Raw genomic sequence first — 26,294 nt, 5'->3', positions numbered from 1 at the left:
CCAGCAATGGAGGAGTGTTCCTTTTCCTCCACATCCTCTCCAGCATAGACTGTCATTGGTGTTTTTCACTTTAGCCATTCTGGTCAGTGTAAGATGGTATCTCAGAGTTGTATTGAGTTGCACTTCTCTGGTAGCCAAAAATTTAAGCAAGACCTGTACAGTAAGAACTTTGAGTCTTTAAAGAAAGAAAATGGAAAGATCTCCCATGCTCTTGGATAGGGAGAATCAACATAGTAAAAATGGCAATCTTGCCAAAAGTAATCTACAGATTCAACGCAATCCCTATCAAAATCCCAACACAATTCTTCACAGACCTGGAAAGAACAATACTCAACTTTATATGGAAAAACAAAAAACCCATGATAGCCAAAACAACTGTACAATAAAGGAACTTCTGGAGGCATCACCATCCCTGACTTCAAGCTCTATTATAGAGCCATAGTTCTGAAAACAGCCTGGTATTGGCACAAAAATAGACAGATAGACCAATGGAATCAAATTGAAAACCCTGATATTAACCAACGCACCTATGAACACCTTATTTTTGACAAAGATGCTAAATCTATACAATGGAAAAAAGATAGCATCTTCAACAAATGGTGCTGGTACAATTGGATTTGGATATTCAGAAAATTTCAGATAGATCCATACCTGTCACCATGCACAAAACTTAAGTGCAAATGGATCAAAGATAAATCTAGCCACAGTGAGTCTTCTAGAAGAGAAAGTGGGAGATACCCTCGAATGAATTGGCACAGGAGACTGCTTCCTAAACATTACACCAGTAGCACAGACATTGATATCTACAATTAATAAGTGGGACCTCCTGAAACTGAGAAGCTTCTGTAAGGCAAAGGACACATTCAATAAGACAAAATGCCAGCCCACAGAATGAGAAAAGATCTTCACCAACCCCACATCTGACAGAGGGCTAATTTCCAAAATATACTAAGAACTCAAGAAGCTAGCCACCAAAACACCAAACAATGAAATTAAATCGGGGTCCAGAACTAAATAGAGAATTCTCAACAGAGGAATCTAAAATGGCTGACAGACACTTAAGAAAGTGCTCAAAATCCTTGGCCATCAGATATTTTAATTTTTATTAGAGAATTTTATATAGGTACACAGTTTTGATGTAATCCACACACCCATTCCCCACATCTAACTGCTCCCAAAATAATCCCTTTCTCTTTCCCAATTCCATGTACAGTTTTGTAATCACAAAGTCCAAATAGTGCTATCAGTATGTGCATTGGTGTAGGGCCATCCAGTGGAAGCTAGGCTTACTCTTTAAAGAAAGAAATTAAAGATGATACAAGAAAATGGAAGGATCTCCCATGCTGTTGGATAGGTAGGATCAACATAGTAAAAATGGCAATCTTGCCAAAAGCAATCTACTGATCCGATGCAATCCCCATCAAAATCCCAGTACAATTCTTCCAGACATTAGAAAACAATTCTCAACTTTATATGGAAAAACAAAGTACCCAGGATATCCAAAACAACCCACAACCCCGTACACCTAATCTTTTAAAAGAAGCCAAATATTATGCAACGGAAAATAGAAAGCATCTTCAACAAATGGTGCTGGCATAACTGGATGTCACCATGCAGAATAAAAGAAGCCAAAAATTATGCAATGGATCTATGTACTCACTCATGACTGGATATTAAATTGTATAAAGCATGGAAAATCATGATATAATCTGCAGTCCCAGAGAATCCAGGTAGCAAGTGGGCCCAAAAAGATTTCCCTGGGAAGGAGAAATAGATGACATCTCCTGGTTAATCTGGGGGCAGGGTGAGGGGCATGGGGAAATGGGAGTAGGGGAGTTTGGGTTGGGCAGGTTGGGGGTGGGACTCTGTACCAACAGCTAGGAAGCCAGCATGGGACCTACCTATGCTCTCTGCATGTGTGTGACAATAGTGTAACTTGGTTTGTTTGTCTCTGGCACTTGAGCTGACTTGTGGGAACCCTTTCCCAGCCTTGATACAGGTGGGGGAGGCAGCTTGGTCCTGCTTCAACTTGATGTTGCCATGCTTTGTTGATGCTCATAGGAGGCCTGCCCCTTTCTGAAGGGAGACAGTGGAGGAATGGATGGGGGTGGCAGCGGGGAGGCAGGGGAGGGAATTGGAGGAGAGGAGGGAAGGGAAACTGTGATAGGGATGTAAAATAAATGAAAAAATTAATTAATAAAAAGAAAGGAATGTCTATTTAAAGTCAATCCTTGAACAGTTTTTATTCATTGTTATTGTCCAACAAACACAAATGTAGAAAAAACACAAAGAAAAATAAGATACACTTTACTGATCATATTGGAAAATACTGCAATCTTAGCTTTAACCCTGAATATCACTCAAATGTTCAGAGACCAACTACAACAGAAATTAATACACACAGGAATAAATACAGCCATATTTATAATTTATTTATAAATATAATGATGTTTCAAACAAGATGGACCACATTTACAACAGTGGTTCATAAAATTATTTTACTTGATGACACTGTTTCTGCCTTAGTTTGTGTATATAAATTTTTTATAATGTTTTCACAACAGTGACCTTGTCAAATGGTATATTTTTTCAGGCCATATCCCTGTTATTAAGCAAAGCATTACTTAATAGTCATTAATCGTCAATTAAGTAATCTGTAAATTTATACTCTATAATAATCCCATGGGGAAGATTGATGAAGCATACCTGCAGTCATTCCTCCTTTTCATTACGCTTACATTATGGAGAAGAATGCACTTTTCATTACCTTTATATTAAAGGTAGAACATGCAAACTAGTTAAAAATAAATGAAATATGAGTAAGAGTGGGTTTTGTCACCTGTAGACTCAGGCACTAAAAAGCACTTACATGATTCTCTAGGCCTTCCTTCCCATAGCATCTCATTATAAAGTATATGCAGCTGAAGTGGCAGAATCAGATAATGGACAGTGTGATTACTTAGTCATCTCAGAGTATACATGTGCACATCAGATTCCTCCAACTTGCATTAGATTTAAGAGCTAATTCATTACTGCAGCATAGCCGAGCACTTCAACAGATTCCATCCTACAAAACTAAAATACATACCAGTTCTTAATCATCACAGATACAATGCTTATAGTAGCAACAAAAGTAACAGTTACAATTAATTTGTATAGAATCACTACTTTTTCCATACATGGTGCTATACATTTCAATGCTTCTGTGTATAGCACAACTCTGTGAAGGAAGTATTTTTAGTTCCCTCTTTTATCTTGAAAGAGACCTAAACCTTAGATAATTAATGACTCCAAGGTCACCAAGCATGTCATTTGTGCCATGTGACAGTAAATACAGTATCTTTCAATTTTCATTACATCCTTTAACATTTCTTTTACTTAACAAATATTTATTCAGTACCTACCAAATTCTGAATATTTAACCACTACATCAAAAAGTAAAGAAGTGCTCGCTTTCCCCTACAGATAACTGTTATCAAATCTTACATGGACTATTAAATCACACTAAACTTTTTCATATATATAACCACATTTGACACATTACACATAAATTATCTATTGGACTAGGTCACATATTCGCAGACCTAAGATGCAATTATTCTTTTGTGATTAAAAAAAAGTGCCAAACACTACAAACAATATTAGGAAGCATGATCCAAATTCCTCAAATTTATTACCTTTTTAATGACAGAAATCAATCAAATAATTTTTCTTCTGGAATAATTTTTAAAGGGAGGCATGAAAAAAGCTCACTAAAGTAAATTCAATTTTTATTACATGTATAATGCGTTCCTGCAATGTGGTTAGCCTTATTATTTTAAAAGCTGCACAGTCTCTGTAAAGTTGCTTCGACTCTGGAATACATTAATAATAAATACTAATGCATCCATGATGACATCTACATTTTACTTCTCTTAGAATGAAGGTATTCTCATTTACAAAGTTTTCAATATTTGATAGCAATTTCATAAAAAAAAACATAACAGTATCACTGTTAAGAATACAAGTAATGTACTATATGCCCATGTTTTAATATCGTCTGAAATACTCAAATGAAATAAGTATATTTAATTGTGTCTGATAATGTGCTATGTTATGCAGCAGATATTCAGAATTCAGTTATTCTTGTATAGCTGATGCATATACCAATTGGGCAGTAATTCACTTTTCTCCAGTTCCTGGAAATAATGTTCCATTTTTCTACATCTATGCCTTTAACTATGTTGAATTTTCCTACAAATGCACCATGGAACACAGGGTCCATTCTTGTAGGTTCATTCTCATAAACAAAAGAATTTCAAAACAGACTCTTGGGGCAACTCAACAATTTTGCGAGAGATTAACAGAAAAAACAAGGCAGACAAGCTGGAGATCTTAGTACCTGTCAGGAGGGAGGAGGAGATGAGGAAAATGGGTTTTCTAAGTTAGAAGTCAAAGAATTAGGCAGATTTTCCTATGGAAACCTGGGAGCAACTTATTAGAGAGAGGGGATCTTCATAAAAGGAATAAGAATGCCCAGGGTGGTACACACAGAGAGAGAGTTTAACATTTTAGCTATTATCTGAAAAAGGGAAATAGAAAGAGGAAAAGAAGCAGTTATATTTCCTGAGTTAGAAAGTGGGGAGCTTTAGTCATGGACAGATAGGTTACTCTGTGTATGTATCATTAAAGGCATACTTATTCCTTCATACCCTTAGCTGGTCTTCATGTATATCATGTTTCTTTCAGTTATGGCTCTTTGAGCGGTGTTTTCTTGTCCAGGTGATTGACAGGCCCATTTGGATTAATTCTTAAGGGAATAGACAATAGGATGTTTTGTGATATTCTAATCTTTTGGCAACTTTATAATGTTATGTTGTTATCCAGGGACAGAAATATAGCTTAAATCCCAATATTCTGGCAAAAATCAAACAACACAGTAGATTTTTAAAATTAAATAAAAATAAATCTATAAAATTCTTCATACTTTCCAGGAGTAAATATCTTTGCCTTGAAATAGGCTTGAAGAAAGACCAACTACCTCTAAACTCCTCCCTGTTTTTTTAATATTTCAAATATTAAGGAGGGACACATTGTAAGATTTTTTTCAATTTATTAAAAAATAAATGTGTTAACAGGGAAACAGGAGGTGGAGTCCAAGGCTAATTATGGGGAGAAGGTCCATCCTATAAGCTTCCACCACCGTCCTCCAGCACCAAGTGGAAATTTAAAATGCTAATGAGACACGTGATACATGAAATTGTATACATAATTAAATGTGAGGATATTTCAGAAATCCCAGGCTATGAAAATGACCCAAAAATTCTTTGTACTCTAAACTATTTCTCTGCTCCAACTTTTATTCTCATTGGGATGTGTGTTTTCTTTTTTTATTTGAATTAGAAATTAGATTGTTTTACATGTCAATCACACTTCCCTCTCCCTCCACTCCTCCCCTACCATCCTCCCCCCAACTAAAGCCCTACCTATCACATATCTTTTCTGCTCCCCAGGGAGGGTGAGGCCTTCCATAGGGGGTCATCAGAGTCTATCATATCCTTTGGGATAGGGCCTAGACCCACCCCCATGTGTCTTGGATCAGGGAGTATCCCTCTATGTGGAATAGGCTCCCAAAGTCCACACCTATGCTAGGGATAACTACTGATCTACTACAGGAGGTCCCATAGATTTCCAAGATCTCCTCATTGACATCCACGTTCCTGGGGTTTGGATCAGTCCCATGCTGGTATCCAGCTATCAGTCTGGGGACCAAGAGCTCCCCCTTGTTCAGGACAGCTTTTTCGGTGGATTTCACCAGCCTGGTCTGGACCCCTTTGCTCATCATTCCTCCTTCTCTGCAACTGGATTCCAGTTCAGTTCAGTGTTTAGCTGTGGCTGTCTGCTTCTACTTCCACCAGCTGCTGGATGAAGGCTTTAGGATGGCATATAAGTCAGTCATCAATCTCATTATTAGGTGAGGACATTTAAGGTAGCCTCTCCTCTGTTGCTTAGATTGCTAGTTGGTGTCATCTTTGTAGATCTCCAGACATTTCCCTAGTGTGTTTTCTTCTAATAAGTGGTTTCTGGTACTGCTACTATCTGTATGTGTCCCTTGTTCCAAGACACAGGAAATTGGAAACCTTCTGGGGTGCCTACCAAACCCTGAGATATGCTGATATCAGTAGATGGATTTGTTTAAGTACCTTGATTATGGTAATGGTGTCATTAGTGTTTACACGTGCTCAAACATGTCAGAAAAATAGAGGGTAGACAAAGAAGCATCAAAATTTTTAAATATGAAAGTAAAAAGGAAGATTGGAATTCCCAAACACATCCATTACTTACCACTGCTGGTTATGTGTAACTAAACTGAGCATGCAGGATTTATAAATGCCAAAGAGGGGGGATGCTATCTAAAAGCACTCATGGAGATTTTCGACCATAGTTGGAGATCACAGAGCATCTAACCTTCCCCTGATCTTTTGCCACTAACATTCTTGGGAGTGCCTTGTTCTTTCTTAATATATAGTCTCTATTTCTATAATTATCTATGTGATCCTGAAAACTTCTTTGTTACAAGTCACAAGAACCCGGAGATTTCAATGGATGTCCTCTGGACTCAGATCCATGCTTAAAATACAAATTCATAAAAACAGATACATTAAGTGTGAAATTTTATATATCAATTATATCTCAAACAGCTTATGAAAAACACACAGTTTTCAAATGTCTTGGCTCCTTTGTGGTGTACATCATATCTACTCCTATTCCATTTTAAGAATTAGTCAATGATCAGAAGAGGAAATGAGGGAGTCTAGGAAATAGACCACTGAGCCATCTCGGAGCAATACTTGAGAGTACGAAAACTATGCGAATCTTCAAAAATGGCTCCAAATGAAACATGACTCCCTATCACACTGAGTCTGCTTCACCCTAATTCTGATTTTAATCAATATTATACAGCAGAAGTCATGCCATGACTGGTCTGGAAGAAAATCTTTGGATCCTATGATCTTTAATATGCTGACATAACATGCAAGGAATCTAACTAGTACGATAATAAAACTTTATTTAAAAATCTGAATGTAGGAGTGCTCTAATTTTACCCTGATTCCAGTTAGTCTGTCTCTAAAGCCATTCCCACTAAGGTGTCAAAATGCTGAATTAAAGACATTTTGTATCCACTTGACTGTAGCTGCATGAGCAACAAACCCCCACAAACAACTTGCAGTAGAAGAATACATAACCTACAGTAACTTATCCCACAGAATGAAGACAAGTAACAATACTGCTAAACTGCTACATTTGGGGTGTGTTTTGTTCTGCAACAATAGATAAATAAAATGCAAATCTATCCATCTTTATGACAGCTTTCAAATAGATGAAATTTCTTTAAAGTTTTTCCTGACAAAGATAATAGAATTGCACTTTTCTAAGATGAGAAGGAAGACATCCTTCTATTTGCCTTTTTAAAAAAGCTAGAACACCACTTCTTCCCTCTCTTCTTTCCCTTCTTTCTTCCTTACTTTTCTTTTCCCTTTTCGTTGGTTCTGTCTGACTCTCTGTCTGTCTGTCTGTCTGTCTGTCTGTCTGTCTGTCTGTCTGTGTCTGTGATGTTTATATCTGAGTGTTTGTGTATGTGTGAATGATCTTATTCTCTATCTCAGGCTGATCTTAAGTTCACTATATAACCCATAATTACCTTCAATTTACAGCAATCCTACTGTTTCAGTATTGAAAGTATTGAAATTAAATTATAGACATATGCTATCATACCTACCTAACATTTTTCCAATAGTATTTTATAACTGGCACTTTAGACCGCTAGCTAATAAGCTAATCACAGAGCAAATGCAACAGGCAAGGGAAATAAAAGATAAAACTGGGAAAGTAGGTAAATGAAGGAAAGGAGACGAAGTTGAGAAGCAACTCTTATAAAGAAGGAAAATAAATGAGAAATGATTTTAAAAAGGAACTACCTTTCAAATCAAGAGGACCAAAGACAACTAGTGCCAACTAACAGCTTATTACTCCACTTAAGATGGATAATGAAAGAAATATATTCTAGAGGATGCTACATATCACACCATATATAATATAGAATGGCAAATTGCTGTTCATCAGGAGCCATCACAAAGTTTTGAGATGAGGAACACAATTCCTCCATGAAAGGGATTAAGGGATACCCTGACTGGTAGATATAGAATATCCTGCAAAGTTGCTATGGAGAAATGAGGAGTACAATGGGATGGCTCTTGATGTAACCACACGTGAATGACAAAGACTGACAGAAGGTTGAAGAGGGGATAGATTTGAGAGACATTTAGGAAAGAGAAGCTGCAAGCTACTTCCTACTAAATTGATGCTAGAGAGAAAATACCTTCTCAGTTTTATTATATAGTATTTCATATACCTACATCCCTAGAGCTGGCATTGGAGAAATATATTGACTATGACCTCTTATATGTAAGAACACTGGACACTAGGATGTGCCCATGCATCACCTTCATATGGTAAGCAAAATAAGCAGAAGCAAGTCTTCCAAACAGATTTAAGCTTTTTGTGGTGGTTCTCAACAGTAGAAAATGGTGGACAGAGAAGGCAGGATTTTTCCCCATTTTTGGCTAGGTTCTAAAGTGATAAGTGAGGATCATGCAAAAGACCATGTGATAATACCCATCCAATTGTATGCTCTTATTTTGGTGACAGAAAGGAATTTAATGGTTTAACTCTACACATTTTTTCCAATAGCAAGACAATACAGGCTCCATGACTCAGTTGTCCCAACAATGATGTCACAGCAGCTTTAGTTGCCTGCAGTGGGCCTGTCCACAACTGGGCCTGTCAATAACCAACCTCAGATGGTGAAGGTGGCCATGTGACTGTACTGTTCATGGATGATCTATTGGCAAATGATGGATTCTGAAAGAGGGACAATCATTGCCTCCAGCTTCTCAACAGTGAGCCCATCAGGCTCCAAAAGATCATTCTAAACCAGTAACCTGGCTAAAACCAATATGTCACAAAACAAAACAGAAAGGCTTGAATGTTGGAAGGAGATCTGTGGGGAAGGCACAGAATGGGAGGAAAGAGTAAGTAGTCAAAAAACAAATGTAATCAATAAAAAATTACATTTAAAAAATGTGGGTCATGTTTCTCAGTGCAAAAGACATCACCCTCAAGAGTGCCTGAATCAATGAGGCACTTCATTTGGGATGTCAGACCATAGTTAAGTCTTAACAAAACTTTCAACTTTCACTATGGTGATATATTGGTTAAGATTTATTGAAGCCACTGGAGATCAAAATAGCAAAGCAGTCATACTAGTTAGAAATAGAAGCCAGGCACACACCTTTATTTGAAGGACTCAGGATTAAGAGGTAAATGGATCTCTATTAGTTCAAGGCCACACAAAATTGATACAGTCTAAAAGAAAAACAGAACTCACACAAAGGTGATCCCAACACTTGGGATCCCACACCTATAATCCCAGCACCAGGGAGGTGGAGACAGGAGTGATACAGTTGAGTGCAGAGAGGAATATAAGGAGGAGGAGACAGGAATTCAGAGCCTTTTGCCTCTAAGGATTTGTGGAGATAGGATTTCCATTTCACCTGGATAGAGGTAACATCTACTGGTCTAAGACCAAGTTGATTTCCTTCATGTTCATAATTCATGTTTTTCTGAAATTTTATACCATTTTCTCCTAAGCTAATCATATTGCAGTGTTTATACTTTACAATTTGTTTATACCTTTTCAACTTTTCCTTTCAATTTCTCTAAGAATATCTCCACAGAGTAGTTGTGAAAAGAAAGTGAGTTTCATTTCCCTAGAAATTAGAGAACACAATTAATGTGGCCAAGGGTTTTCAGTCAGTAACGTTCGTGTGTTAATATCAAGGCCACGTTGTTGTCACTACCACCACCATCATCCACATACATTAGTTTAGTGCTTTGAAATTTCCAATATGGCCAAGAGTAATATGGGTGGGCCCAGCTGTCTGGGACTGACACAATCCTAGGAAACTGGGCCTGGGCTGCATAAAAAAGCCAAAGAGCAAATATGTAAGCAGTTTTTTCTTCACAGCTCTTGCTTCTGCTCCTGAGGAGTACCTGCCCTGAAGTGCCTCAAATACAGACTGTGACCTAGAAGCTTAAGATGACATAAACCCTTTACTCCCCAAGTTCCTGTTGACTGTGGTGTTTATTATAGCAACCAAAAGAAAGCTAGACCAGGGCTTCTTATCCCAAACTAATTATGTGTTTTTAAACTATGATATCAGAGCATTAAAGCATGTGAGGTGTCCTTCAAAGGGCAGTGCTCTGTGAAAGGCACAGATTAGGTGTCCTGACTAGAGTGAGCTCTGCAATAGTGCAGATAGGAAATGACAGCAACTAATTTGGCTCTGCCTGGGGATATCCAACAAAGTCATATAATAGAGGTGATAGTAGAGCAAGATCTTGTAAAAAAGACATTCTCAAGACAAAGGAAAAGGATCTTGAGAGCAGAATATTATTCTCCGAAAAGAGAAAAGTTTTTAGTTAGCATATTAAAAATATTGAATCAGGCTCTCTGATAGTCAAGCCCTTGTCCTCTAAGAATTTGTAGTCTAGGAGAGAAGACAAATATAAAACAGACATTCTTTCAACAAATATCTATTGACCATTTGCCATGTATAACTATTAGCTAGGAACTAAGGATATGCCTATAAAGGTTTTGATTTGTTCATATAGCCAATGCAGAAGATAGACAATTTAGCAAGGAACTATAACAAAGCTGTGGTTGAAGAACCAAGGTAAAAAATAATCTAACCTTGTTTAGGCTATACTCATAGATCAGTGCCTTGACCAGCCATCATCAGAGAAGCTTCTTCCAGCAGCAGATGGTAAAAAATACAAAGATCCACAGAAGGCAGAGAATGAGAGATGATGGAAATTTCAGCCCTAAACGGGATGTTTCCATCAAATCCCTCCACTCAGGGTTCAGGGAATATTAAGGAAGAGGAGGCAAATATAGTATAAGAGCCAGAGGAGATGGAGGACACTAAGGAAATAAGACCCTCCAAATTAACATGATGAAATTTCACATGAACTCACATAGACTGAGGGCAGCATGCGCAGGGTCTTCACAGGATATATACATATACATATACATATACATATACATATACATATACATATACATATACATATACATATACATATACGCTTCCAGCTTAGTGTTTTTATGGGTTTCCTGAGTGTGCAGGCATGTAGGCCTTTGTTTCTTGGGATATCCCTGTTTGCTTTGTCTAACTCCAACATGTTAGTTTTTGCTTTGTTTTATTTTATTATTATCTCTCAGAAAATTCTTGGTTTTTTTTTTTTTTGAGACAGGGTTTCTCTGTGTAGCTGTCTGTCCTGAAATTCTGGAACTCACTTTGTAGACCAGGATGGCATCAAACTCACAGAGATCTGCCTGCCACTGCCATCAAAGTTCTGGGATTAAAGATGTGTGCCACCATGTCAGATAGGCTAGGCCTGTAGGCCAAAGATGGATGCCACAACATTGCAGAAGAACCTTGGGTGACTGTCCAGGCAGCCAGCTGTTTTTGTCATTTCTCACAATGTTTGGAAGTTAGTTGCTTGCACTTCCTGTTTACTTAGTTAATATTATTTCCTTCTCGGGTCTCCGAGGGAGTTGAAGACTAGATAGTACAGTCAGACTCAGTAAAGAAACTCACTAACAATATATAAAGTGTAAATAGTTTGAGAGACATTAAAATATAATTTGATGATGCAAATTAGAATAGAAAGTAAATTAGGTACAAGACTTTGGACTCCCCAAGATGGGATAGATAATGAACTATTTTCTCTGAATTTGTCAAATGCAAATGGAATAGATATTTTCTCTGAATTTTTCAAATGCAGGAGTAGACATTGTTAATATACTTATTGCCTTTTATATTGTATATACTTATTGTAATTATTGTGTATTATTGTTCTTATGTTAGTTGTAGCCTTTTCTTTTTGTAGTAGACAAAAAAGGAGAATTGTGATATATTGTTTATGATTTATTAAAGCTCTCTTTGTTTTCTAATGAGATATAAAGGGATGGATCCAGATAGGAGGAGAAGTAGGGAAGAACTAGGAGAAGTGAAGTGGTGGCTGTAATCAGGATACATTATGTGATAAAAACATCTATTTTTAATAAAAGGAAAAATAAGTATCCTATCTATTGTACCACTTGGTATTTATGATGACAACTATATGTAAGACACCCTGGGCTTGTTATTTCCAATCAACAACTCTGCCAGATACATAGTCTGCCTGTTGTGAGGCTAAGAAACTGTCTTACTGGACCTTCTTCAGATTCACGGGAACACTCACCCAGTGAATAGCTCAACAATACACAGTCTTACTGATTCAGAAGCTGAATTTCAACAGGATGTCTTGATAATGCACAGGCATATGAATGTTCGAGAAGCAACCTTCTTTACTGTAAAGGACCAAATAAATATGTAAGGCTTTGAATGTCACATAAACTCTGTAACAACTACTGATTTCTGCTAGCATAATTGGGAAAGTGGCTATGAATGATGCATAAATGAATGGATGTGTCTCGGCTACACTAAGCCTTTATCACACAAATAGACAGTATTGGTTCTGTTAAGTTATAGTCAGCAGGGGTCTGTCCTTGGTAGTTTGTGATAGTTAATCTTGTATATAAACTTGGATTTAGAGCATCTGTGTATCTTAGTTAGCTTTTCTCTTGCTGTGACAAAACCCATGACCAAGACAATTTATAAAATAGAATATTTCCTTGGGCTTAAGATTTCAGAGGATTAGAGTCCATGATGGCAGAGCAAAGGCACAGATGCCTGAGAGCTCGCATCTTGGTCTTGAAGTAGGAGCCTGAGAGGCACACTGGGAATGGCTAAAGTCTTGTGAAACCTCATAGCCCACCTCCAGTAAAACTCCTCCTCCAAAACTGCCTGAATCCTAATCTTCCCCAAATACTTCCAGCAATTGCTGATGAGATATTCCAAAGTTTGAACTTATGGAGATAATTCCGATTCGAATCATCACATTATGGAAATGTAGCTCTGTATATATCTGTGAGATTTTCTAGATTAGGTTAATTGATGTTAGGGGACCCACCCTAAGTGTGAGTGGCACCATTTTACGGACTGCAGTCCTGGACTGAGTACAAAGAGAAATGGGCTTAAAAATAAGAATTCACTGATTTCATCTTCCTAGCTATGGATGTAATATGATAAGCTATCTCTGACTCTGCTGTACCTCCTGGAGCTATAAGCCAAAATATAAGACTTTGTAGATACCATATAGTATTTAGTCTAACTTCTGAGCAGTCTGTCAATTTGCAAACATAGGAACTTGCTCAGTTAGATAACAAGGAGTGAGTAACTTTCATTCTCAGAACTGGAGTTGTAGTGATCAAGTTCATAACACTGCTGTATAAAAGGCATAGTGAACAATTATTTACTTATGGTAAATATTACCATGAAGTTGACAATATTCACTGGCTGACTGACCTAGTACTTCCTAAAATGTCAGGAATCTTTTTTACATATTTTTATTGATTTTTGAGGGAATTTCATATCATGCACCCCAATCCCACTTATTTACTAGTCCCACCATATCCTCCAAATCTTCTCTCCACCTTTGTAACTTTCCCCACAAAGGAAAATAAAAATGAAAAACATAATCTCATTGACTCCTCCAGGCATGGCCTGCTCCTCCACTAGCACCGTGCATGTACCATTCTGTTCTTCCATCTTTCCTACCTCGCCATCATATATTTGCTTATCAGAGTGGAAGTGGAAGCTGTGGCATGTCACGAAGTATACCCTATTGCCCAACAGCCTTATTTGCAAAAGTTCATTGCAAGGAGTCACTGTTCTGGTTCAAGGCCTCTGGCTTCTGCCACACCATCAATATAGAACACCCACCAAGATTCGAGTATTTTGCTGTTGCCCAGAGTCATGAAGATTCTGCAGCTATGGATCTGAGGACCGGTCTTACACATGTCCCAGCATCTCATAGATGGGAAAGATGTTGGGGTGGGCCAATTCCAAGCCCTGAGTCTGGACCTGGGTGGTAACTGAGGTTTACAGCCCACCAGATCTCCTATACCCATGCCTTAGGGGCCAGTTTTACTGCCATGTCCAGGCAAGGGGCTGGACCAACTCAGCTTGGCTGTTGGATATCAACATGGCTTCAGACAGCAGCCCAGACCACAGACATATGCTTGGCCTTTGGTGGTAACATGGGCCATAGACATCAACACAGATTCCTGGCTTCAATAGGATCACAGATTCCTACATGGCCCTCTGTGGCAGCATGGGCCTATACATCACCATGACCTCAGTTGGTACCATCGGCCACTCACATCAAGCTTTTCCTCATGCCATTGCAGTCCCAGTTCTGCCTCTTTTTATCATGCACAAACAGCTCTGCTTCACTTGCACTCTCCTGTCTCCATCACATACTTGTTCATCATAGTGGTGCCCAGCCCCCCAGGCTTGGAAATGGTGGTCAGGCTTCTCAAATTTCAGGAATTCTTTATTATTATTATTATTATTATTATTATTATTATTATTATTATTACTGTTTGTATCTGTATCACAGTTTCCACTCCCTCCTCTCCTCAAAGTCCCTCCCCACACCTGCCCTCTGGCACCTCGCACTCACTTTTCCATTTCTATTCAGAAAAGAACAGGCCTTTTCCCATTGATATCAACAAAACATGATATATCAAGTTGCAATAAGACTAGGCAACTCGCCTCCTATTAAGGCTGGACAAGACCTTGTGAAGAATAGGGTTCCAAAAGCCAGAAAAAGAGTCAGAGACTGCCTCTGTTCCCACTTTTAGGAGTCCCACAAGAAGACCAAGTTACACAACTGTAACAAAAGTGCAGAGTACCTAAGTCAGGCGCATGCAAGCTCCACGGTTGCTGCTTCAGTATCTATGAGCACCTATGAGCCAAGGTTGATTGGGTTTTCTTTTGATGCCCTTGACCCCTCTGGCTAATACAATCCTTGCCCCCTCTCGTCAGTAGGATATCCTGAGTTCAGATGAAAGTTTGGCCATGGCTCTCTGTATCTCTTTCCTTCATTTGCTGGATGAACCCTTTCTGACGAGTATTGGGCATCAATCTAGGTCTATAGCAGAATATCCTCAGCCATCATTACATTGACTGTTTTTGTGGGTTTTTTGTTTTATTTTGTTTTGTTTTGTTTTGTTTTTGCCAATCATCTTTGGGTCTATCCTATGGTCTCTGGTCAATCATGGCATTGACTCCAGGCAGTGTTAGGCATGGGCTCTCTCTCATGGAATGGGTCTCAAGTTGGGATATACGACAAGAATTTTGAGTCTTTGAAGAAGGAATTTTTAATCTAGAGACTTTGAACTCACATGATTCCACTGCTTTTCTGTAAATGCTGTGCACAACTTGTGACTCTTGCATTTTTCTGAGTCAGCTGGGTAGATTCCTTAAAAGGTCCATTAATGATGCCAATAACTGTAAGAATCACTGGTGTAAGTATGCAAACACAAAATCTAAACAGTACAGCCTTCAGGAAGTTGAAGTAGTAGGATTATAAGACTGAGGCCAGCTTAGTTTCCATTTTAAATTCTAGGCCAGTCCAGGTTACTGCCTTGCCCATGAATTTCCCCCAAGACTCCAGATCGAAACTGAAAATAATTGTTAGAGTTTTAGCAAGGCAATATTTTTATGTGTATGAATGTATTGCCAGCATGTATGCCTGTGCATCATGTCTGTGCCGGGTACCCTTGGAGGCCAGAAGATGGCACCAGATCCTCTGAAACTGGAGGTACAGACAGACAGCTGTGAGACTTCATGTGGTTGTTGGAATCAACTCAGGACCTCTGGAAGAGCAGTCAGTGCTCTTAACCAGTGAGCCATCTCTCCAGCCCCACAATACAATATTTTTTAAAAAATAATCTCTACTTATTTCTCTGGCATTTTCAACAATACACCAGCAGCTAGAATAGCACCATTTTCTTCATGGAAAAGATGATGGACTAGAACGGAGAAGCCAGTTCTTGGCTTTGACTATGAAATACTATGTTTAGAGACTGAAGAAATGACACAACAGTTAAGAGATCTTTCTGCTCATACAAAGGACAAGATTTAGATTTTCAGAACCCTTATTGGATGGGTGGCTCCCCACTTGTCACTACAGTTGCAGGAGATCTGACACAATCTTTTGGTGCATGCACACATGCGTGCGTGTACACAAACATGCAATATAAATAAAAGTATATTATTTTTAAAAGCCTTGACATGAAAAATTGGAATATGAAAAAGGAGGAGCAGAGTTGTAATGGTGAACACTACATTGATGAGTGGTGCTCCAAGGATAGATGAGAAATTGTATTTTGGTGTCCATGAATAACTGACCTTGTGCCTGCTTTATTTGGGTGTGCTACAGAGTCAAAGAAACGAAATTATAATTTAAATATTATTAAGGGAATTTAAGAATAGAGGATACCCCATAAAATATCTACTAATATTGTGGTAACTATAAGGTAGAAATTTATGAATGGTGAGGTCTCTATTTAGTCTTATGAAAGGTTCACAGAGCATCCTGAAGTTCAAAGTAGACTATTTCTTGTGTTTCTGACATCTACACAGATACAATAGAGACAAACAAGAGAATGACAATGATTTGTGATCAATAATAATCAGAAAATATGGTCGTGATTTGCATGTTCACTGATGACAAGTGACTAGATGAGAATGAGGATCTTTAGGTTGCTACAAAGTAACATGAAACTCGTGTCATGGATCCGAATACATCACAAAAATATATTCTCACCAACGTAACCACTCTGGGAAAGGAAGAAGGTCTGCAAAATAAGATGGTATTATAAGAAGTCCCACCCTGACTCTGAACACACCTCACCCTTCTCCCCCCACTGCCCTCTGCCCTCTGGCTGCCTACTGAGCTTAAGCCCTCCGCCTGCCACCTGAGAGAGGGCGAGACCCCACCTGCACCCATTGGAAAAAGAGATAGGAAGACAGCAGAGTAAGAACACATTCAACAACAGAAAGACTCATATGACACCACCAGAATCTAGGGAATCCACAACAACAAGAACTGAAAAGCCCAACATAGAGGACGAAGAAGAGATGGACCTTAAAAATTATCTTATGAAGATGATAGAGACCATTAAAGAGGAAACAAGAAAATCCCTTAAAGAAATAGAAGAAAAAAAAAACAAGCAAAAAATAACATGAAATGGAGGAAAAGACCAACCAAAAAATTCGAGAAATAAACAAATCCCTTAAGGAATCTAAAGAAAACCAAGAAAAAACAACCAAATAAGTGAAGGAAACAATGCAAACAATTCATGGTTTGAAAGCAAAATTAGAAACAATAAAGAAAACACAAAATGAAGCGATGCTGGAAATAGAAAGGCTGGATAAACAATCAGGAACTAAAGATGTGAGTATAAACAATAGAATACAAGGAATGGAAGACAGAATCTCAGGTGTTAAAGACTCGCTAGAGGATATACAGTCATCGACCAAAGAAAATCTCAAGTCCAACATATCCCTAACACAAAATATCCAGGAAATATGGGACACCGTGGAAAGACCAAACTTAAAAATAATAGGTAAAGAAGAAGGTGAAGAAATTCAGCTCCAAGGCACAGAAAACTTATTCAACAAAATCATCGAAGAAAACTTCCCCAACCTAAAGAAGGATATGCCTATGAAAGTACAAGAAGCTTACAGAACACCAAATAGATTGGTTCACAAAAAGAAGTCCTCTCACCACATAATAAACAAAGCATCAAACTTACAGAATAAAGAAAAGATATTAAGAGCAGCAAAAGGAAAAGTACAAGTAACATACAAAGGCAGACCTATCAGAATTACACCTGACTTCTCAATAGAAACTTTGAAAGCCAGAAGATCTACAAACTCTAAGGGAACATGGATGTCATCCCAGACTACTGTATCCAGCAAAGCTTTCAATCACTATAGATGGAGAAAACAAGATATTCCATGACAAAACCAGATTTAAGCAATACATATACACAAATCCAGCACTACAGAAATTAATGGAAGGAAAACTCCAATGTAATGAAGATAACTACACCCAAAAAACCATAGGCAATACATAATTCCACTTTACCAACACCAAAAAAGTGGGGAAATCTACACACAATAACACCACCACCACCAAATAGAAAACAAACAAGAATGAACAATAATATCCCTCAATATCTACGGTCTTTACCTGCCTATAAAAAGATACAGGCTAACAGAATGAATACGAAGACAGAATCCATCCTTCTGCTGCATACAAGAAACACATCTTAATTTCAAAGACAGATGGTACCTCAGAATAAAGGGTTGGGAAAAGATTTTCCAATCAAATTGGGTCAAGAAACAAGCTGGGGTAGCTATCCTAATATCTAACAAATTAGACTTCAAACTGAAATCAATCAAAAGATGAATAAGGGCATTTCATACTCATCACAGAAAAGTCCATCAAGATGAAGTCTCAATCCTGAACATCTATGCCCCAAATAGAAAGGCACCCACATTTGTAAAAAAACATTACTAAAGCTCAAATCACACATAAAACCACCCACACTTATAGTTGGAAACTTCAACACCCTGCTCTTGCCAATAGATAGGACCACCAGATAAAAATTTAACACAGAAACAAAAGAACTAACAAATGTTCTTACCCAATTGGGTTTAACAGATATCTATACAACATTCCATCTGAACACAAAAGAATATACCTTCTTCTCAAAGCCACATGGAACTTCTCTGAAATTGACCACATACTCGGCAACGTAGCAAACCTACAAAGATACAAAAAAATGGAATAACCCCCTGTATCTTATCAGACCGCTATGCTTTAAAGTTAGAATTCAACAACAACACAAATTGCAGAATTCCTACAAACTCATGGAAATTAAATAATGAGGAAGAAATAAAAAAAGAAATTAAAGACTTCCGAGAATTCAATGAGAATGAAGACACAACATACCCAAACCTATGGGACACTTTGAAAGCAGTGCTAAGAGGAAAGACCATAGCACTAAGTGACCACATGAAGAAACTGGAGAATAGTCACACTAGAGAATTAACAGTGCAACTAAAAGCTCTAGAACAAAAGGAAGCAAACACTCCCCGGAGGAGTAGACGACAGGAAGTAATCTAACTGGGGGCTGAAATCAATAAAGTAGAAACTAGGAAAACACTACAAAGATTCAATGAAACAAAGAGTAGGTTCTTCGAGAAAGTCAACAAAATAGCCAAACATTTACCCAAGCTAACCTAAAGGCAGAGAGAGAGCATACTAATTAACAAAATCAGAAATGAAAATGGGGACATAACAATGGACACTGAAGAAATCCAGAGAATCATAGGTCAGATTTTGAAAACCTGTACTCCACAAAATTCGAAAATCTAAAGGAAATGAACAATTTTCTGGATAGATATCACTTACCAAAATTAAATCAAGAACAGATAAGCAAGCTAAACAGACCTATAAACCCTAATGAAATACAAGCAGTCATCAAAAAATCTACCAACTAAAAAAAGCCCAGGGCCAGATGGCTTCACTGCAGAATTTTACCAGAAATTCAAACAAGAGCTAATACCAGTACTGCTCACATTGTTCCACACAATACCAGCAGAAGGGACATTGCCAATCTCATTGTATGAGGCTACAATTACCTTGATATGCAACCCACTCAAAGACAAAACGAAAAAGGAGAATTACAGACCAATATCCTTCATGAACATTGACACAAATATATTCAACAAAATACTGGCAAATCAAATCGAAAACCCATCAGAGAAATCATCCACGATGACAAAGTCGGCTTTAACCCAGGAATGCAGGGATGCTTCAACATACAAAAATCCATCAATGTAATCCACCATACAAACAAACTGAAAAAGAAAAACCACATAATCATTTTTCTGGATGCTTTAAAAGCCTTTGACAAAAATCCAACATCCCTTCATGATAATGGTCTTGGAGAGATCAGGAATAACAGGAACATACCTAAACATGATAAAAGCAATATACAGCAAACCAACAGCCAACATCAAACTAAAGGGAGAGAAATTTGAGGCTATTCCTCTAATATCAGAAACAAGACAAGGCTGTCCACTCTCTCCATAACTCTTCAATATTGTACTTGAAGTCCTAGCTAGAGCAATAAGACTACAAAAGGATATCAAGGGAATACAAATTGGAAAGGAAGAAGTCAAACTTTCACTATTTGCAGATGATATGATAGTTTATATAAATGATCCGAAAAACTCTACCAGGGAACTGCTACAGCTGATAAACACCTTCAGCAAAGGTGCAGAATACAAGATTAACTCAAAAAAATCAGTAGCGCTACTATATACAGAAGATGAATGTGCTGAGAAAGAAATCAGAGAAACATCACCCTTTACAATAGCAACTAATAACATAGAATATCTTGGAGTAACACTAACCAGAAATGAGAAAGGCCTGTATATTAAGAACTTTGAGTCTTTAAAGAAAGAAATTAAAGAATATACTAGAAAATGGAAAGTTCTCCCATGCTCTTGGATAGGTAGGATCAACATAGTAAAAATGGCAATCTTGCCAAAAGCAATCTACAGATTCAATGCAGTTCCCATAGAAATCCCAACACAATTCTTCACAGACCTTGAAAGAACATTACTCAACTGCATATGGAAAGGGAAAAAACACAGGATATCCAGCATGTACAATAGAGAAACTTCTGGAGGCATCACCATCCCTGACTTTAAGTTCTATTATAGAGCCATACTCCTAAAAACAGTTTGGTATTGTCACAAAAATAGACAGGTTGACCATGGAATCAAATTGAAAACCTTGATATTAAGTCACACACCTATGAACACCTGATTTTTTACAAAGAATCTAAATTTACACAATGGAAGAAAGAAAGCATCTTCAACAAATGGTGCTGGCATAACTGGATTCTGACATGTAGAATATTGCAAATTGATCCATATCTATCACCATGCATTAAACTTAAATCCAAATTGATCAAAGACCTCAACATGAATTCAGCCACACTGAGCCTCCTAGAAGAGAAGGTAGGTGGTAGCCTTGAACAAATTGGTACAGGAGACTGTTTCCTGAATATTACACCAGTAGCACAGACTTTGAGATCGACAATCAATAAATAGGACCTCCTGAAACTGAGAAGCTTCTGTAAAGCAAAGGATACAGTTAGCAAGACAAAATGCCAGCCCACAGAATGGGAAAAGATCTTCACCAACCCCACATCTGACAAAGGCCTGATTTCCAAAATATATAATGAACTCAAGAAACTAGCCACCAAAACACCAAACAATGAAATTAAAACCTGGAGTGCAGAACTAAATAGAGAATTCTCAACAGAGGAATCCAAAATGGCTTAAAGACACTTGAGAAAGTGCTCAACATGCTTAGCCATCAGGGAGATGCAACTCAAAATCACTCTGAGATACCATCTTACACCTGTCAGAATGTCTAAAATCAAAAACACTAATGACAATCTATGCTGGAGAGGAAGTAGAGAAAGAGGAACTCTCCTCCATTTCTGGTGGGAGTGCAAACTTGTACAGCCATTTTGGAAAGCAGTATGGCGGTTTCTCTGGAAAACAGGAATCAGTCTACCTCAAGATTCAGCAATCCCTTTCTTGGGCATATACCCAAATAATGCACACTCATACAATAAGGACATATGTTCAAATATGCATTATTTGTAATAGCCAGAACCTGGAAACAACCTAGATGCCCCTCAACTGAAGAATGGATAGAGAAAATGTAGTATATTTACACAATGGAGTACTACTCAGTGGGAAAAAAACAATGGAATCTTGAAATTCGCAGGCAAATGGATTAAACTAGAAGAAACCATCCTCAGTGAGGTAACCCAATCACAAAAATATACACATGGTATGTACTCACTCATTTTTGATTTTTAGACATAGAGCAAAGGATCACTAGCCTACATTCCACACTGCCAGAGGAGCCAGGAAACAAGGAGGAACCCAAGAGAAGATTGTATAGTCCCTTGAAGAAGGGGATGGAGACAAGAACCCCTGACCAAATTGGAGCCTGGGGGCAGCGAGAGGAAGGAGAGTCTTCATCCAGTTTCTGTTCAAAGCAGAAACAGGTACCCATAGCTAATTACTGAACCATACCACTGGAATTCAGTTGAGGAGAGGGAAGAGGGTTGAGCAAAGGAGCCAAGACAGGGATGGAGAGTCCTGCAGAAACAGTGGACCTGACCTACTGATAGAATGGAGATCCTAGTCATAAAGCTGGGGAAACAGCATTGGACCAAACCAAGCCCTCTGAATGTGGGTGCCAGCTAGGAGGCCAAGACAGTCTATGGGGCCTCTAACAGTGGAGCCAGTCTTTATCCCTAGAGCACAAATGGACTTTGGGAGTCCATTCCCTATGGAGAGATACTATTGCAGCCCAGATACAGCACGGAGGGTCTAGGCCCTCCCCCAAACGATAGGACAGACTTTGAAGGTCCTTGGTAGAGGGCCTCGCTATCCCTGGAGAAGACTTGGGGGTGGGTTGGGGTGGGTTGGGTGGGAAACATGGGAGGAGGGGAGGGTAAGGGAATGGGGGGATGGATATGTAAATATGTGTAATTAAAATAATAAAAATTAAAAAGTAAAAAGATGGTATTATAGCTGTGGCAAAATAAAGAGAATTTTATATTTACAGTACTTCTGAGTTTATGGGATTCATACTTGTTACCTTGCCTGCCACAGGACACTGCACACCATCAGTCTATTGAACTGTATATTCTTTTCTAATAAGCCAGTGATTTGTAACTGTGGTTGTAAGAGCTGCTTTGACAACCTAAAGCTCAGGCTTTTTCCCAGATCAATTTAGCCAGAATCCTTGTAGTAAGACCTACACATCTATATTTTTACTGATCTCAAAATAAATTCCCTGGGGTGCTAGAGGCTGATTCCCAGGAGGCAAAACCAGAATCAGAAAGATACAAAGCAAGAGTAGACCCCAAATTTGATGAAGGCATTATATGAATGAAATATATAATGTTTTCAAATTATTGTGGTTATCTAATCCATCTCTAATGAAAGAATGGCTTTGATAACAAGCTTAGGAACCGTCATCTGATGACAGGGTTTGGATGATGCTTCCAACAGTTACATATCTTCTGCTTATTTAGGCGAACACTCCTGTACTGCTGGACATGCTGCTTTGTAATAATGTTAATGATCACATATCCCTATTCTGGTTCATTCTTTTTGTTGAGTACATATATATACATTTTCCCTAATTTTTAATAATTTTTCCTTTTTTGAAAATGGACTTTTTCTTATGTAATATACCCCCCCATAATGGTTTCTCCTCCCAATTCCTTCCAAAATCCGGATCTACTTTTTTTTTCTGTCTCACATTATAAAATAAACAAACTTCTAAGGGATGATAACAAAATAAAATGATTTCTGTGGGTCTCTGTATTTTTCCCATCTGTTGCAGGAGGCAGCTTCTCTGATGATGGCTGAGCAAGGCACTTATATATGAGTATAGCAGAATGCCACTAGAAGTCATTTTATTGCGTATATTTCTCAGACCAGTATTATTTGGTTTTCCCCTAGGTTCCTGGGCTATCTAGTCTCAGGTTCTTTGCTACCCAAGCAGTATTGGGTATGGGTGCTACTTTGTGGAGTAGTCCTTAAGTTAAATCAGATATAGGTTGATTACTTGCACAAATTTTGTGCCACCATTGACCTACCCTATCTTACAGGCAGGACATGACTGTAGATCAAATGTTTTGTGGCTGTGTTGTCATTTATGTTTTTCCTTTGGTAGTATGCAGAGTACCTTCCTGTATCAAAGATACTAGAATGTAGGGCAAAGTCCCTGTACAGGCACCATCTCAACTTCTCCATGTTCACTGGATAATCAGGTTTTTTGGGGGGTGGTTTGAGGCAAGGTTTCTCTGCATCATTTTGGAGCCTGCCCTGGAACTCACTCTGTAAACCAGGCTGGTCTCGAACTCACAGAGATCTGCCTGCCTCTGCCTCTGCCTCCCGAGTGCTGGGTTTAAAGACATGCACCACCAACACCCACGGGATACTCAGTTATTAAACATTTATTTCTTCTTTGAGAATTAACACAAAAAGTTCTCACATTCTGAAGTACAAATAACTACAAGATTACCAAATAAATCACAAGTCTGAGTTATCATAGAGACAACTAAATTCTACTGTTGCATCTTAAAACATTGGGCTATTTAGTATACCATAAATTATATTGTGTCACCTTTATGTGAATTGGAATCTTTTCGTGTGGTCCTGCTTTCATAGTCACAAAAGGGTGATATGCATGCTGATGTGAGGATGTTGTTGGGCTTGTTCCTCTGAATTGCAATATTATCTCCAAAGTGAAACATTTGCCCTAGGAAGAATATTCAGATTCTCAAACCTCCAGTTGCAAACAGAATATAAACAAAAGGTTGCATGTCTGCTAATAATAGAAGTTTGAAAGATTCTTGCAGGTCCCTACCAACTATATTAAAGGGAGTAGTCAGTTGTTGGGGGTGGAGATTATGGCTAGCCAGTATCAGAAAGAAAGATGTTGTGACTCTGGAGCTTTCTGCAAGCTGCATAGAGAATCCAAGCTTGTAGTTTTCCTGAGTGGTTACTACGGTTGGAGTGGGCTGTCTGTAATGAAGCTGCCTTGAATTATCTCTTCTCCTTGTAAGCAGTTTTTCACCCATTTTTCTGTTAGTAATCCCAATTTTCAAATCTCATTGACTCACCACATTGGACACTGGTGCAATCATTGCTTTGTTCTCTCATGGGCTCCTTCTCTGAGGTGATTAGAAGAGTATGTTGTCTCTCCAGGAAAAGTCTGTTATTTAAGAGAGGGAAAAAGGACACCGACCAATGATGTTACCCAGATGTGAATCCTACAAACTGCAAGACTAACATACTATACAAGATGTACCCATTTATGCAAAAACAGCACTACTCTAATGGAGATAACCAACCTCTGGTTCTGTAAACCTACAAGGGAGGTCATAGGTCCTAGGAGAGGACTGAACTGAAGGCTATTATTTAGCCAAATTGATACAGCCTAAAACTCCTTTCTAAATATTGATGTTTATATTCATAGATCAATTCAACTGAGTGCCTTAATCAGAGAAGCCTCTGTTTCCAGTGAAGGGAAGTGAGTGCAGAACCATGGTTTCACAAGATGCTGAAAATAAGTAATCAGAAAGTTCTCAGCCCTAAATAAGACATGTGTGCAATCCCTGTATGGCACAAACAATATTTCAGGAGAAGGAAAAGAAAGAATATAAAAATTGGATGATAGAGAAAAGGGCTTTGAAATGTCATAGTTTGGGCAAGAGATAACAACTGTAAGCATGAACTCACAACAGCTGAAGAAACCTACACTAGGTCAAAAATGAATATGTAAACAGTGATGCATGTATGGAGAAAGAGGCAAAATGACCCTACATCTTACTGCTGAATTATTTGGTACTGATACATTCAAGTAAAAGGGGAGTTGTTGTCTTCAGCTAAATATCTACTGGTTACCCTACCAAGCTCCAATAATAGTCCCAATCCAATGGTCGCCAAGATGACCCTGGTTAAACAAAAACGGGTCACAAAACCAAACCAAAAGTTATAAATATGAGAAAGTTTTCCATAGTAAAGAGGTGGCATTGGTAGGAATAGAAGAGAGATGGGGAGGGTGAGAATAGACAGTAATCAAAATTTATTGTATAAATGTATGAAATCATCAAAATTAACTTTTAAAAGTTACTGTTCCCAGTGAAGAAATGATTCTATCATTTAGGATTTGGGGGTGATGCTGTTGGGATACATAGAATAGATTGGTTATCTGCACTAGACATGACTCAAAGTTATCATGTTGTAATCAGCAGAAAAGCAATCAAGTAATATGTAGAATGGCTAATGGATAAGTGCTCATACATAAATAAGACGTGTACCATCCCTGCTTTGTGGTGGTATTTTGTTTGCGCTTTAACAAATAAAACTTGCCTGAAGATCAGAGTGCAGAGTTGGCCACACTAGTTAGCCATATAGATTAGGCAATGGTGGAACACACCTTTAATCCCAGCACTTTAATCCCACACACTTTAATCCCAGCAGAGGCAGGAAGATTTCTGTGAACTCAAGGCCACTCTGGACTACACAAGATTAATTCAGTTTAGAAGAGAAACAGAGCCAAGTCGTGGCACATACCTTTAATCCTAATACTTGTGAGTCACACAATTT

The 26,294-nt window shown here is 38.2% G+C and overlaps 1 long non-coding RNA gene across 2 annotated transcripts in view; it reads right to left on the bottom strand.

The window, feature by feature from the left end:
* LOC103160025 overlaps nt 1-26,294 on the bottom strand; it is a 132,141-nt gene continuing 105,847 nt past the window's right edge. For both annotated transcript variants that reach the window (XR_004771485.1, XR_004771484.1), the window contains 7 exons: nt 24,806-24,897; nt 24,307-24,441; nt 4,692-4,789; nt 2,870-3,075; nt 1,902-2,158; nt 1,661-1,757; nt 1-153 (listed from right to left, as the gene is read on the bottom strand). This is a non-coding gene — a long non-coding RNA (uncharacterized LOC103160025). The remainder of the gene's footprint in view (nt 154-1,660; nt 1,758-1,901; nt 2,159-2,869; nt 3,076-4,691; nt 4,790-24,306; nt 24,442-24,805; nt 24,898-26,294) is intronic.

Source organism: Cricetulus griseus, chromosome X (genome assembly GCF_003668045.3).
Source record: "Cricetulus griseus strain 17A/GY chromosome X, alternate assembly CriGri-PICRH-1.0, whole genome shotgun sequence".
NCBI lineage: Eukaryota > Metazoa > Chordata > Mammalia > Rodentia > Cricetidae > Cricetulus > Cricetulus griseus.
This window is presented reverse-complemented; position numbering and strand designations above follow the sequence as displayed.